This window comes from Ceratina calcarata, unplaced genomic scaffold, assembly GCF_001652005.2.
Source record: "Ceratina calcarata isolate Rehan_Ccalc_2016 unplaced genomic scaffold, ASM165200v1 scaffold551.2, whole genome shotgun sequence".
NCBI classification, from domain to species: domain Eukaryota; kingdom Metazoa; phylum Arthropoda; class Insecta; order Hymenoptera; family Apidae; genus Ceratina; species Ceratina calcarata.
The window spans coordinates 553,158-569,596 of NW_017176693.1; the positions used below are offsets into that span (position 1 = coordinate 553,158).

General features: G+C 41.4%; 1 protein-coding gene and 1 long non-coding RNA gene across 3 annotated transcripts in view; one reads left to right on the forward strand and one right to left on the reverse strand.

Moving 5' to 3' along the window:
* The window catches only part of LOC108629005 (putative splicing factor, arginine/serine-rich 7), an 84,776-nt gene that overhangs the window by 59,062 nt on the left and 9,275 nt on the right, over window positions 1-16,439 (forward strand). The window lies entirely within an intron of this gene.
* LOC113464810 (uncharacterized) overlaps window positions 1-16,439 on the reverse strand; it is a 133,747-nt gene that overhangs the window by 11,203 nt on the left and 106,105 nt on the right. For both annotated transcript variants that reach the window (XR_003389673.1, XR_003389672.1), the window contains exon 3: window positions 3,158-3,208. This is a non-coding gene — a long non-coding RNA (uncharacterized LOC113464810). The remainder of the gene's footprint in view (window positions 1-3,157; window positions 3,209-16,439) is intronic.

Sequence of the window (16,439 nt, forward strand, 5' to 3'; positions counted from 1 at the left end):
GTGCGTTGGGCATTACTGTTAAAGAGCTATAAGGCAGCTCGTCGTGCACCTGCTATGCTGAACGTTATACTTTGCACCATCCTCCTCCCAGTAGTTGACAGGTTATTACACCTACGTTGTATACAAAGTATTATCTCGTATCGTACTTGTAAAATATGGCCTTCCATTATATTAAGAATTTTCCACGAAACGCCGCTGTATGTACAGATACCTGGTATACTTGTACTTCCTAGTCCCGGTGAAATAAAACAGTTTAAGTCGGCGAGGAAAGTCGAGCTACTGTACGCTACCGTGGAATTTATTGCTGAACCTTCGACAAAACTTTATGGAATCTTAGGTGCGTTGATGAGAACTGGTGCTGTGTAATACCCTAACGGCGCGAAACTTTACGTTAATTACGAAAATAATACGGTATCTTATAAACCGTTGAATTTACTGTATTTCGCCTCTCGACAGTGATTAAGCTTTTTATTTAAACGAATGTTTTACGAAATGAATTACGATGATTAAAATGTTTCCAAGTATCCCATAAAATGTTCAGAATATTTATTTGATTTAACTAATGATAAAAATTAATTCTGCACAAGTGTGTATTGTAGAAATTTATATTATACCGTCCCGGTTTCGTGTTTTAATTTAAATTTAAATTAGCAATGAGGTTAAAGCGTGCGAACAAATTTCAGGTGCAGAGAAAACGTATGTAAGCCAGATAAATTTCTGAAGGTGAAGCTTAGTAGAATTAATAATGATCTCGTATAGAAATTTCAATCCCGTGAAATAATTGTTGTTAAGATTTTTTTGTAAATCTTTTATATAAATTACTTAGATATTACATGTTTTCGTTGAAGTATACGGTGTATCATATTGAAGAAAGGAAAAAACGAACCTCTGCCGTTACATGTATTGCTCTCTTTTACAATGCTCGCGAGCGATATGAAACTTTTCATGTGCAAAGTTCGAGTGAAATAAAATTAAAAGGAACGCGTTAGGCAGAAAAAAATTCGAAGCGCAGAACGCGTATAAAAATATGCGTTATATTAGTTTTTTCTCTAACAAGCCGACTTGTGTTACACATTTTCTGCGTTTCGTCCTGGCAATAATTTTTCAATTTACGCTCGTCGTTTAGGCGTTTAACATTACGAGTGAATATTTTTCATCGCTTATATTTCTGACAGATTCCGATGTTTTTCATTGATGCGACTGTCTATCACGAGCGAGCTTAAAAAAGGATGGGGATACGTACAGTTTCATGGAAATATCACAGTAAGCGCCTCTACATCCGTGAATTCTTTTGCACCCACGCATTCCATAGCAATTTAAAAAATAATCCATACAAATGTGTGAGGAATTCAAATAAACGATGCCAAAAATAAGGTGAATATATTAAGAAAAAATGTACGGGCGAACATTGCGCGTCTAGATATTTTTTCCTCGGTTACTTTTTCAACCGTTCTCGCGTGGCAAATTTCTCGATTTGACCGAGACAATACCCGGTTTTGGGTGAAAACTCGTGAGGATATGTGACAACGTTTTGTCTCTCGCGAATCCGTTGCAATCCCGCGGACGATTTCTCTTTTTCACCTTACACGGGAGAAAAATGATTGAACAAATTCAAGGAAACAAAATTTCATGCTTCCCTCGTTCGCTGATATTCCAATTCGAGGCTGAACATATGTGCGGTGGACGTGAAAAATAGATTTTATTCCATTCGTTCATAGCAGTGGGTTTAAGTAATTAAAACGTGTAACAAAATATTCTACTGATATTAAATTTCCTCAATTTAAGTGTATAATTGCGAATTTTCTGTTAATACCAATCGGTACGAAATATATTTTGTTCAACAGAAAATTGTATTTCAAAAATAATTTCGCAAAAAACAATATGAAACGAGGTCAATTGTTATTTGCAATTCCGAACCCGTTTCAAATAAAGAATATCGCGTCTCCTTTGCCGTTAACCACTCTACTACAAATCTTTCCATTTCACCATCGGCAAATTTGATTGTCTCGAGACATAAAGACCGATTATTCGTGTTACTTTGGTCGCGTCGCGGTGTTAATTCATCGAACAACGGTAAACGTAAAACTAATGACCACCGCCGAACGAGCGAGCGAGCGAGACGACGGATCGGTTTACGGTTCTCTCAGAGATGCGATGCATAACGCAAAAGTCATGCACACGGGATTGCTCGCGGGCTATTGTGTCATACAAGGTGACGGTAACCAGCTTCGTGATTTCCTTGAATATTCATTCCGCTCCGCGTCCGAACTAAGCCGGATACAATGCTTTTGATGAATATTGTAAGTGTTTATGTATTCGCTTCAATATTCAAATCACACTGTAATGTTTTAACGTGCGCCACTCCATTCTCCCCTCGCATACTGCAAATTAATTCGCGATGCCCTGAAAAGTTACCCCTTCAACGCACCACCTACATTTACGAATTAATATCTCGCAGTGCGCCAAATTTATCTTAATGCATACGCGTTGATTAATTTTCAATGGTAGTACATCGTAGCTTCTCATCATGATTCACCCAGCTAATGAATTGATTTTCAATGATGTAGACTAATTATTATTCTAGCCGATTTTCATATTCCTGAGAACGAGCGAAGCATAAACAGAGCTAATATCGTTTTTTAGTACTCGTATTTATATTTGAAAAAGAAATTACAGCTACTTTCGATGCGAGGGAGAAAGTTGTCGAGGGGCCATTTACACAGAGTAATGATTATTTCTGCAAAAAACTTTGTTACGTATAACATATACAAGACAATGCATTTCATGAACAGTGCCATTGTTTTCAATGAAACGAATATTTTTTGCTTTATTTTATACACGGTTTACATTTCTATACGATTTACGAATTCTATTACGACTGGACATCGATTGTGAATACACGTGATTATATATGTATATGTATCATAGCTGTGAAATATGGATAAATTCCCGGGTAAAATTTGACCGATACAAATCTCACGGAAGGGAATTATTTGATTTAAACAGAACGATTTAATGCCACGATTAAGCACGAAGAAATTTATTCAGTCGTTCGAGCAATGCATACAGGTGGGAGGGGTGTGGGATACGATATCGATTGCGGATTATGGCAATTGATGGCCTCGAAATCTCATTACGAACGTAACACAATACCTACCTTTTAAAGTGGAAAGTGGCGGATCGTTGACATCTGTGCGAGGTAGAGTACCTGCGGAGAAGAATTTCATCCATGAACATCCATCAGAAGTAATCGCTGCTTAAAATATGTGTTTATGTCAGCGAATTCGATACGAGTCAATACTCGTTTAATGTACAAGCACACGGTGCGACGTACGATAAAATTTAAACGATACTTTTTGAATAGAGTACAAAGGGAGGGAATCAATGAAACGTTCGAAACGGTGAGACCGTCGCGGGAAACAATTTGTCCGCGAAATATAATATGGACGAAGAAACGCAGCGGAACGAATAGTAGTTTCTATATTCCACCGGGCGAAAGGGGACCGCGACGCGATGGCAAGAAACGGAGAAGATTATCTTGCGGTTGCGATTACTTTGGCTTCCTTCCGACGTATCGTGTTCTACGAGCCACGAAGGAAATGCGACTGTTTATCGATCAATGCAAAACGCGCGTCGCGTCGTTTCGTATATTATTGCGGGTCCCCGTCAAAAATTAATGCCTCCCCGGGGAGAATATTGAGATAAGAAATGCAACTAGAGCATCGGTCGTCGTTCCCTGTTATCGATCTCTTCCTCCTTCGCCCCGGTTTCATCGTTCAACAGACGTTTATACACCTAATACTTAACTTCGTGCTTGTAAATGAATTTAAGCTCGTCCCTAAGAAAATACGACGCTGCGAACTGATAAATCGGTAATCATCTTTCGCATGCGAAGCCAACGTTAAGTTAGAAATATCGCCCCGTCCGTTATTTCAAAGCGTGTTTCCATGCGATTAAGAAATTCTCCATGGTTTTGGTTTAACCATTCTTCTACTTCGCCACTTTCCGCGTATGGAACGATATCGATAACGAATCAAATTAGAAACTGCGACGATCGACAATTTCTCGGGTTCGACCATTTTTTATCAAATAAATAGCTGTTGTGGTTCAGAACGTATTAATAAATAATTCATGTGAATTCGCTTCGGGCATTCTTTTGACGAATTTTTGTCAAGACTTTTCCAACTAATTTCCCAGCATCTGGTTTGTTTAAGATTGGTACAGAGGGACCGTGTTTAAATTCACGAGCAGGAGGCCGCATCAGCGGAAAATAATCAATTCCTTTGATGAAAAGAATCTTATGAACAAAATCCTACGCAACGAATGTTACTTTATACTTTATCAGTTTTATTTACCGCTCCGAAGTTCAATAATCTTTGCTGTTTTTATGTGCCAAGCGGTATCGATAAAAAATTCAATAACTGACGTATTTATCTTTCTCATGTTAATAAATATGTATGTCCAATGCGTATCATTTCAATACGTATCCTATTTTTACGTCAGTCAGCTGCTACAGCGTAAAATATTTGGAAATAAAAATTTCGAAAGATCTGAAAAGGCTTTCTACCCTTAGCGTTCGGAGTGAAAATATTTTTACACCCACACCGCGGTCACTCGATTCCGATTGTTTTCATTCGTTATGATTAGAAAAAAAATTAATTAACCAACGATCGATGGGATTCGGTGGTGGGTAATACGTTCGGAATTAAAACGTGCGGTTTAAAGTGACACGGACTTATATCCAACCGGTGCTACGGACATGGCAGAGCGAGGATCGGCAAACACAAAGCAGCCGCAGCTGCAGAAAATGTGGAAGCGACGGCGACGATAATGCCGGAGCCGCACTTATTTGCTGGTTTAATTAAACGTACTTCTTTCACGTTCGACGAGTATTTTCGTTCGACGTTTCATTCCCCCTACACCCGCTCCTTTCTCTTTTGCCTTTCGCTGCCTCGTTATCCTTCCTATCCTCCCCCGTGTTCCACCTCCGCGCCTTCTTACCGGCTTCGACCCTCTCAAATTCTCCGCCCATACCGGATTTATATCCCCTTCCGTCGGTCGCGATATTCGTTAGAAGAAGCATTAAGCTTTAATTTCGCTGAGAACCCCGTGCCTCTTTCACCCTCCTTCTCCTTCTCTCTCTATCGCTCTCTCTCTCTCTCCTTCCTGGTTCTCTCCACGCGTACCACTTCTTCGTTTTACTCACTCGTTACTACTTTCTGAATTTACCCCCGCGCTACTTTCCTTCGACAGACATAATCATCTGAGCTCCGTTTCGCTCGCGGTCCCGCAGTTCAGTTGCGTTGGCTTCTTTGCGGATCCACCGATGAGAAAATAGTTTGCACGAAGTTAAGAAGTCGTATTGTCTATTTTGGAAATTGTGTCAATAAATGGTTTGATCGACCGAGACTGGGATGTATTGGGAACTAAATAATTGCGGAGTTTATCGATAGACTTCTTATTTAAAATCCGCAGTCACTTAGTTGCCAACCCAATAAAATATTATGATAAATTATTCTCGTCGGTACAAATACGAGTTACTCGAATTTTTTGTCGAACCTCGTACGTACACGTTGTACTGATGCCGCATGAAACTTCAGTGCCCGTTATTTTTATCACCGTCAATGATTTATGGGGAAGGAATATCAATCGGAACTGCGAAATTGTTACATGTAATAAATCAAATTCAGACAACAAAATTAATAGATGGAATCTGGAACGAAGTACTGATACGTCAACGGGGGCCATGCGTTCGAATTGTTTTTTCATTTTCATCAGCGTAGAGATAAAACCAATTCGTACGGTGGAAAAAACAAGGAAGTAGGATTTCGTTCCGGAAGGGTGGCGGTTTTACGGATGTCGAAAAGAGTGCAGCGCGGGCGAATTAACTAACTGGGTCAGAAGTCAGGGCCGATAGCGAATGCGTTATTAACGACCAGCCAATCGATAACAAGGAAACGTCAAAAAGGTGAAAATGTCTGTCACTTAGTTCTGCACGGGCTGTCATTACTTTTCAACTGGATAATCCCACGCAATTACTAGCGCCCGCCGGCGACGGTCCTTAGGAAATACTCGATTGGAACCGTGTCGCCAGCTAATTGTACACAGAAAAAGATAAATGTGTCTCTGATTAAAAAACTCGGACGAGGCAACGTATCATCTATATTATTTATACAATTTTGTTGTTCATTTATAACACACACTTCAAAATTAGGATCAGTTTCCTCTAAGTGAGACTCAATCTTTCTACAGTGCGTTAGGCTCTGGTTTACTTCCAGTGCGCTTAAAACTAACAAATAAAACATTTACATTTATTAACCTATTTCCAATAGCGTGTAAAATTGGACTAATAGGAGTCCTCAGAAATACATATTGCAGTACAATTCGAAATGGGTTAATATCCTCACCCATCGAAAACGTATCGTTAAAGCCTTCTGACCAGTTAAAGCCAGTAGAGATTTTGGTTACACGTTTGGATACACTGTAAATGACTAAAATCAGCTTTCACCATTCCTGATATAAATTAAAGCCCTTTGACAATATCGATCCTAACTACACGCGTAGTTACGCATTTCAACAGCTCTCTGTCATCAGAAATTACTGACAAAAATGAACACGATTGTCTGAAATGTAATAATAATCGTTATCTAACTTATCCCGTGAAGTCGAGCTTTCTGTATTTCTATTCTCCAATAAAAATGAAAAATTGATAGCAATATTTCGTCCTTGCGTGGCTTTTAATTTAACGATCGAACGTTCAAGGAATCAGAACGAAGGATACTGGTACACTTGTGGTGCTGTGATCGCTGCAAAGACAGAATACGAAATAGAAAGGAAAAGGAGAGAGGGAGGTGAAAAGAGAGGTAAAACGAAGAAGCGGAGGTAGGTAGTTGTTATCACGGTTCTGTGATAAGTGAGAGTCCTCAGACCGCACGGTGCTCGCGTATCTTTGCGGTGCTCTTTCATAATAATCAAGCCCCTAGAAACCAACCCCTACATCTTCCCGATGCGTTGCACATTTTCGTCGTTCTCCCGTGAACATCTCGAGAGAGAGAGAGAGAGAGAGAAAAGGAGAAGGAAAAAAGCAGATAGGCTTTACCCGCATCTATCAGTTTCTTTCGTTTCCCTCTTTCTTTTCATCGGCCCGTCGTTAACGTCAATTAAGCGTCGTCGCTGCTCAAACGTATAAAATAATTTATCGAACGGAATCTCTCGTTCAACGTCCTTTGGGTATCGACGAAAACGCGTATAAATAATCATTTATATATTTTCAATGGACGTCAGAACGTACGCTGCTTTCAAAACGAATTAATAATAATATTTAAATGCAACGAGATCGATGGGAGAACATCAGAGGATATTAATAAAATCCGAATTTTATTCCTCAATTGTATTTCTATAAATATTTGTTCTGAAATTCTTTCGATATTTTATTATAATAAATCTCGCTGCGTCGACGCATCGTAATTAAATTAAAATATATATAATTCAGGCCGTTAAATACTATTTGTGCAAATAACGAGCAACTTCTCGAGTCGTCTTATTTCGCTCTGCTCCAGTTTCAAGATCCTCAGCCTCGTCCCGTTGTTAGCTCGACTTGTTGTCCCCGGGTAGCGAACTTATTGTTCGTATCAATACGCTGGCGGTTCGCATAACTTGATTTTGCGATCATCCTATTTGCCGGTAGACTTCTGTTAATGTAATAACCGAGCTGCGCCGGACATATTGCGTTACATAATTGTATCGACTGCGTCCGTTCTTACGCGAGGTGTCGACGGTGAAATCGATAAACCGTGAAATTGAAATCTCAATTCGATTTTCAATCACATAGATCAATGCAATCGACAAAAAAGAAGAGTCGTGAAACCGTTTTTAGAACGGAACGGGCACAGCAGAAAATTCGGTTTCATCCTAAAACAACGTTCCCCGATCGGCGTAATTAATTTCAATGCGTGAGTGCAGCGTCGTTGTTCCAGAATATTTATTGTAATCATAATACGAGCGGACTTTTGAAAATGAAATTTTCATTCTCGTACAATTGAAGTATAAATAATGACTTTAATTTACGTGGTGACCCGTGTGTACATGCGTATATATAACGCGCGCGCGCGCGCGTGTGTGTGTGTTGTAATTAAAATTGTTAATGAAAATCTGCAGGGCTCGATGTTTACAACAAAATTTGATATCCCGTTTTGAATTTAAAAATTTAGACGGGATTCAGCTTCGATTTAATTTGTATTTGTAAATTATGGAATATCCCAAAACGATGTATCACCGGACCTTATTACGTCGTCATTCGTGACGAATAGACCATCAGAAGGTAGCGTTTTAATTAGATTTTGTACGGATCTAATGATGGCGCGCAACGTGTCGTAGAAAAAGCACTCTAATACAAAAGACATCTATGTATTAATAATTGAAGCTGACGATTTAAAAGGTACGTGTGACCCGATGACATTTTCCGTTCGACGACAGGATCGAGAAGAGAGTCCAAAGAAACAGTTCAATTAATTAAACCGAGTCTAATTTAGCTTGATTAAACTAACGACGTCTAATGTAGTTTAATGTAATTGCTTCAGTAAGAGAAACTCGCCGGTTCTCTTTTATTCTATCGATCCTTCATCTCTCACTTCCGACCTCCTTCGTACCGGTCTCCTTCAAACGGTTCCACCTCGCACCCTACCCTCCGCCGGGGTGTAAGAGTGCCTCATTTGAATATGTATTATCACATCACCGATGTAGGTCTTCGAAATTCGGATGTAATATGTTAATTGACGTTTAACTGTTCCTCGAAATCTACTCGACCTCCGTTCAAACGCTGCCAGACTCCTTTCATTTCCTTCGGATGCCACAGGTCTTGGTTACAAATTACTGCGTTACCATAATTGTCCGCCCCGAGACTTTAAAGACGTGTTTACCGTCACACACTCTGCCTGAATCTTCCTAATTTTTTTTACACAATTAGTCACATACCGAGATTAAATTATAGAGACTTGAACGATAATTTAATATTTGAAGTATGTCGAAGTTTAATCATTGGAAGAACCATTCCGTTCGGCTACTTAGAAGACAATTAGTTCGGCACCATTTCCTTATGAGTCTTTCATCGCGAGGGCAATTTGCAGATCAAAGAATCGGAATGAAAGCGAACGGGGAACTTATAATTTATCTTATCTATCACGAAGAGCAACGTGTCTACGGACGTAAAATGAAAACGCGTTTTGATAGCTGGCGCAAAAGCGATATTAATGAGCTCGGTGGTGCTGCATGCATGCAGGTCGGCCGGACACTCGCGTATACGTGTACTTTCGTCGTGAAAAACAGTGCATGAATGTGCCATAGTTAGCTCGCGATGCTGGCCGGCACGACATAATTCTGTTCCCATACTCTCTTTACTTTCGACATTTTTAGTCCGTACAAACCCCGGGAAAATTTCCCGGCGCTTATAGAATATCATTTTTTCGTGCATTTTAATCCGGTGTAATTTATAGGATGTTCATTTGAACGAAACGAAAAGTTCCGCGCAATTTGCAAAAACGTTTTCGTGACTGTAACATCCAGTTCCGTGTAATTTTATTAAAGGCAACGCGTAGCTGCTATGAACCCGGAACATTGTCTGGCGAATTAAAACCATTTTATTTGATTCATAATATCAATTATGTCTGGTGAAAGGGAGGGAAATCTACGCGCGAATAGAAATTGGAAACGAACGGTAGCCACTTTGAATGTACGGTTTTAATCTATCTATAGGAAACGAATGATGAAGTGCACCACGAATCTGAAAAAAGTCAGTCTTAACAATTGATAGATTTCGATCACATGCTCTATTTCACATTTCGCCCCAATTCGAGATCGCCCTGACCGGATGCAATTAAACAATTATATTTCCGGAATATTCTGAGAGGACGACGCTGGTCACTTGATCTTAGAAAATCGATATTCTTTGAAGAATCGTTAATTAAATATTTTTCATAATAGTAGGAATACCATTTTTTCCATATTTTCACGAGACCACTTCAGTAGTAGAATTCAAAGGCGAACACACAGTTTTCTTTCTGCTAATTAGTTTAATATACTTGACACCCGGGACGGGCACTCGATCACAAAGAATCATTGTCGTATTTTTGTTGCAATTAAAATCGCTTGCATCGATGATAACTGACGACGTGATGTTCACTGGCTCCTAACAAATGTCTCGATTTCAACGATATCGATAATTCACTTAGGTCCGCGGTCGTCGGAAGGGAAACGTATTGTTCAAATTTAATTAAAACCAATTTCGAGTGCCACTTCCGGTACGAGTGGTCTTACATCGACTTTAACCATCCTTGGGGTCCGATCTCTGTTGCCCGGTAACGACGATGAAAAACAGGATCTAGTGGCTAATTAGCAGACCTCCGTTTAGCAAAAGATCTGATGTGCACAGTGAAAATGCTCTGTATAGACTTTAATATCAGATTTCGGACCACTGAGCGCCGTTCCAACTATTATTATTATTATCGAGTCATAAATTATTTTGTTATTATTTATTTTGTTACGTAATGAAAATTCTTAATTACTTTATTACTCTTATTCTAACGATGATCAATTATCATGGATATTCACCGAGAGAAAGTAAACATAAAAATGTACGCATAACGTAGCGGTGATTTAAAATTGTACGAGCTCCTCGATGGGAGGAGCACGAAATGCATCGTGATCACGCGAGAGAATAGAATGCAGCGCAGAGCTGATACTAGTTATTTCATTATGAAGGAAATTGCAGGCATTGCCAATGTGATAGATCGCCCACTTATTTTGGATCGATACGCCGACAAAGGCTAATCAACCGCGTGTGCTCCCATGTGTTCCTACCCATGATGTACAGACCCGTTCAAAATAGGCGGCACTTCAATTTCAATCACGACTCGCGAACACGTCGCCCGTTTGTACCGTCAACCTACAATTTTACAGATAATTTCTTAATCGCTTCATGCGTCTATGAAGTTAAATCGACGTCCAACAGTATTTTAATTTACTGATCAATCGTTACTTCCTATGATGGAATTTAATTATAAATTAGAGAAAATAGAGAATTGCATGGCAAGAGTCTGCCACCAATCGAAATATACACCGTCCCATAAAATGCCAATTTTCCTAGCTGCATACGTGCCCTCTCACGTTTAACCTTACCACTGGGGCGGTGTGGTGCAGGCGGCGTGGAAGCGAATTTCGGCGAACGGTGCTCTCTTTTTTGCTCGTCGCATCGTGCTTGTATATCGAGTATTAGCAGCGGTCTGTTTTTCGAACCGGCGTCGAAGTTGCGTCAAGGCAGAATGAAACAGACACAGTCTTGCGTAACGAACCGAGCCACGCCGGCACAAATAATGGGGGTTTTGTTTGGCGAACGGGGTAATTCGTTTATCTCCTTTTTCCAGCGGTCCAGCGGCCGGTACAACGCTGGACCACGGAAAAAGAATACAGAGAGAGAGAGAGAGAGAGAGAAAAGGGGTGGGAGGACTGTCCGGTTCGAATCAACCGGAATTACGTGCATTCGTTTCATCTGATCGTAAACAGCTGCGTGTTAACAACGCATGTTTGCCGGAAGCGTCCGAGGGAAAAAGGAGAAGTCCGAGAGAATCGATAGGTTGGACGTGACGGGGACTGGAAACTGGGACAATCAGGTGAACAATGAAACGGAACAGGGCGAAGAACGGATAACCAAGTTAAAATATGAAATTGTCTACGGAAATGGCAGATCCTTTTGTTTTTGTAACAGGTGAATCATAATTCGATTACGAAATTAATCTCGGTCTTAGTTTCAATGATTGACAGATTTATATAGGAAAGACTAGTTCCTAAAAATATTCCGTGACAATGAATACCGGAGTCATTGAACGAACATCTTATCTCGTGATTAACGAATGAGCAATAATAAAATACTCGAACGACTGGGTAAATGAAATTCTTCTAAGAATTCGGTTTCAGTTAAGATCGTCTAGATTCCAGGAGGAAACTATGGCTAAGTATGTGCGTATTAATATGTTCGATATTCTATTATACTCGTAAGTGCTCGAACTATTCCTGATCATCAAAGATGCTATCAAAGTTGTTGGTATTCTATTATAACCAAAATGGGAGGTCCGGCCCGAAAGCTCGTCGTAGCTTCTTATGATTATTAATCCAGTTAGAAGACTCTGCATCTGCGGTCACCAGGACTCAATTTGCTGTTTACACGGTAATAAATATTAATCGCAATGCCGAATGCACGCATGATGCCCACTCGTCACTGTACGTCGTAGTTTCATTTGGATGAAGTCTTCGACGACGATGACGTCTCGAAGTGACAGCGTACGTAAATCTTTTTATCCCTGAGAAGCCCCTCTTCTTCGTCACGGGCCGCGCTCGTTTGACTGCGCTCTGGCTACGTAGTCGTCGAGACGGTGCTCCGCAAAATGTCACTCCGTGGCCGTGATTAATACTCGGCTTATTGGTGAATCGGGGACATGTGTATGCACCGTTGCCAGCGTGTTCATGTACCCGTGACTGTGAGGTGGTTGCAAAACGGTTCGAATTTCCCTACCTCTGGTCCTCTTCGATCCTTCCGTTGCCCCCGTCCTCGTCTCCTCTCCGGTGTCTCTCTTTCCAATTTGGACGTCCATAAAAGAGGCGGACGGACGCGCGGCGTGTGTGTATCGTACGTGCATACGCGTGTACGCCGCGTTGCGTCGCGTCGCTTCGGACGTACCAGCTGGCCAGGGACATTTGCTGACTGGCGTTTGGTCGAGATTACCTGGTCCTAGCTCGGACCCGTGCGTCCCTCGGTTTTCCACTCTCCGAATTACAGCAAGTCCAATTTACAAGCATCGGTACGAAACGAATGCAAAAATGAATTGGACGTCATGAGCGACTGGACCGACCGACCGGGGACGCGAAAAAAGGACGCGGCCGCACCGCGAAACGCACATGTCCTAGGCGAACGTACTACATGCCACCTGGACGAGCGTTCGTTGTGGACGAGCTCCTGGCGTCTGCAATGCTTGGAATCATAATACGTTGCACGTGCACCGTATCGTGCATTTTAGTGGGAGAACGTTGGAAATACCCGTTGAGATCGATCGAAAAATCAACTTAAATACCCATTGCTTCTAAATCTGTCCTGAAACTATTTCTAAAGGAAGATTCATGTTACAGAATCTAACGATTCAGAATTAGAAATTGACATACCTCTATCAAACCTTTTGGATTACCATTTGCCAGAATCGTGTCAATTCGCGGATAACCAATGAAATTAGACTCTTATTGTTAGCTATTCTTACGTCCATTTACCGATCATTAGTTACTCTCTTTAAAAGCTGCAGTTGGGAAAAATTTAGCTCGAAACGAGATGAAATCGAATTCGTAATACGTCACTCAAGCTCGGCTACGATCTCGAAAATCCCAACTCCGAACGAGAAGTCTAAGCTACTATTGATCCGTTCAAAATCAATCACATGAACGTCATCGTTAATCCCTTATTTTAGAACAACGGACTCGATTAGACGTAACTTCTCTTTGTTTAAGCACTCGAACGGAATTAAGCATAATTATTAAGCGGAGCTCATACATGCAGAAAGCATTAGAAGCGTATCACACCGACGACATTGTTTCCGTTCTCAGTGTTCAGCGAATTAATCTCGTGATGCAATAACGTACGAGTTTGTTGAAAATTTAAAGGGAGTAATGATACCGGCCGGTTACCTGCAGCCGTTCCTCGCGAACAGAAACTGTGCCGTGTGTAACAACGGAGAACGGGCGAGCAACAACCGAGCAAGGAAATTACATGCATTCAATATTCTAATGTTCCGCCGTGCCGAGCGACCGTGCCACTGCGCGCTATTTTTCGTCGACGGTACATTCTGAGACGACTCTGCCTTGCGAGAATCGTCAGGAAATGAGTGTGAAAAGTAAATTCGCGTTGCTAGTGAATGTACGAGAACGAGTCGGGCTTAATAGCCATCTGACTGCAATGATGAATGGTTAGAAAAAAGGATACTTGTTGCCGGGTGTACATTCTTCAGATTCGGACCACCAGCTTTAGAACGGAACTATAATTATTATTCCTAAAACCTTAAGGTTGTATGAGCTGTAAGGTCTCTGCCAAAAGTTTAAGACATGTAATAAAAAGCTGTGTCCAATATTTGAAGCTATGAACTTTTAGAAAAAATAATGTTCTTGAAATTGTGATTCTATTGGAACTACTAGTGATTTATGATATGATTTCGTTTTTTCGGCGAATATACTGACTCGCGTGCGAATTACGCACTTCTGCAGTTCGCGGTAAGTTTGTAAAAGCCAGTTCCTCGAGCTACTACGGTCCGACCTTCCATCGCGTTAGTTACGCCAGTTCTCAACTGGTAAACTTGACAAATTACGCAACAACTTGTCGATTACCGCTCGATATCCCGGCGTTGAGCTGAGTTCAACATAATGCACGGTCCATTATTAATTTTAACGGGCAACCGTACGACGCGTGAATCGCATACAACGTAACGAAGTGCGTCTCTGGTTTTAGTTAAAGCAGAGAGAGTTGCATGTAAATTACATGCTAAATAATTTCTTCATTGACCTGGAAAACGAACGACGCACCGGGAATTTGTTTCCCTTTTGCATGCCGGGTGTGATATCCTCTTTTTTTTTGAAACGCGAGAGCAACCCCGCTCGACGCGCCGAAAGAGGCTTTTATAACGACGCGATATCACGGGGTGTAAGTGGAGACACGCGTTAACTCGAAACCAGGCGTATATTAAAATCCAGTCGACGGAGCGTCACAAATTTATTTGTCAACGTGTAGGCGAGCCGGAGAAATAGTTGCCGCGGGAAGGGTTGAACGGGTGGTCGAGCGCAGAGGAGAGGGTGGCCGCGAACGGTCCGGGCGCTAGCCGGAGTTCCCGCAACGTACAACTCTCATTTGGCTTCTATTGTCCGAATATTGCTGAGCCCGGATATCGGCTACAACGCATACACCCGGTTTGATCGTAACATAAAAATCTACATTTTTCTTCATTGCCGATATTGTGTCCACTCGAAAAATTATAGTCGCCACTGTCTTTCCCTCCGGCCGCTCGGACTTATTGGATTCATTGTACGGCAGACCCATGGAAAAAAATTGTTGCCTCGCGTGTTCAATTTTTTCGGACAACACTTCGCCGAGATATCCTCTCGAGTTGCGCGGGTGGCTTCGTCCTCGGAAATACTCAAGGAAAAACATATATGAAAACCTACGTACTCTTTTTCGTGACTTCTCGTCAAGACGATGAACGTTGATATTCTTAGCAGTATGAGTGATCTCGAGACTTCTCGATGAACGAAGCTGCCCGAGATCAGCGTTTTAGATCTCATTTATGGGCACATTTTTCATAACACTCTAAACACGAGTCCGGAACACTTCCTGCAACCTCCGCCGTTCAACCTTTCCCCATTTAATGGATTTCCGGCAATGAGCGCGGACGGTTAAGGAGCGGAACTTCCCACCGCGCGTAAAAGATCATGCATGCTTCCATCGCACTGACTAATACGCCGCGAGGCGCATCTCGTGGCTCGTAAATCAATTAATCACTGTAGCCGAGAACTATTTTTCTTTCCGCTGAAACTTCCTTACGAGATTTATGAGCACTGCCACCCGTGTGCCCGGCATTATCTACATATAAGGTCGGCCAAAGCCAGGCCGGGAGGCGGTTAGTTGATTTAAATCACTCTATTCGAACCGTCCACTCTCTCTTCCTCTCCCTCTCTTTCTCTCTCTCTCTCGCTTTCCCCGCTTCATCTGCATTTAAACGGTTATGCAGAAGTTTGCACGCGTGTATTTCCCTCTCGCGCCTCGTCTCGCCGCGATTCCCCGTCCGATTTTACAATATGCGCATGTTATTTCGTATATTCCCGCAGCGACCGCTTATAAAAATATTCGCAACTAATTTTAACCAAGCCGCGGAACTACACCGAATAGAATAACGTCGAATTGAAATTCAAAGACCGGTTTAATATCTCGCCGCGCGCTGGAGTAATATCAGAAAAATGGCGAGTTATAAAAAAAAAAAACGTGTTCACTGTATCTTTTGGTTTACCTATTTCGAGACAGTTTCCTTCCTACTGTGATAATATCGTCGGAACTGCACGGTACATAGCATGCATTTGACTATTTCCAGTTTCGAGGCTGACCAACAAACGTGAGGAAACGAAAAGCTTAGAACATTCGAATATACATTCCTACGTGCAATTTAAAAACGGGATTTTTTCTAAAGAAAAGAAAGACGGGATCTTTTTTATAATCTACGATGGCACTTTTATAAATAAATACGGATTTCTCTCTATATTCTTTTGAATATTCCGATCGGCAGTTTCTGATTCAGCGTTAAGATGCGATGGAAAAATAGGCGATCGCGTTTAGCGATGGAATGGTAGCGACGCAGTTAAGGATGTAT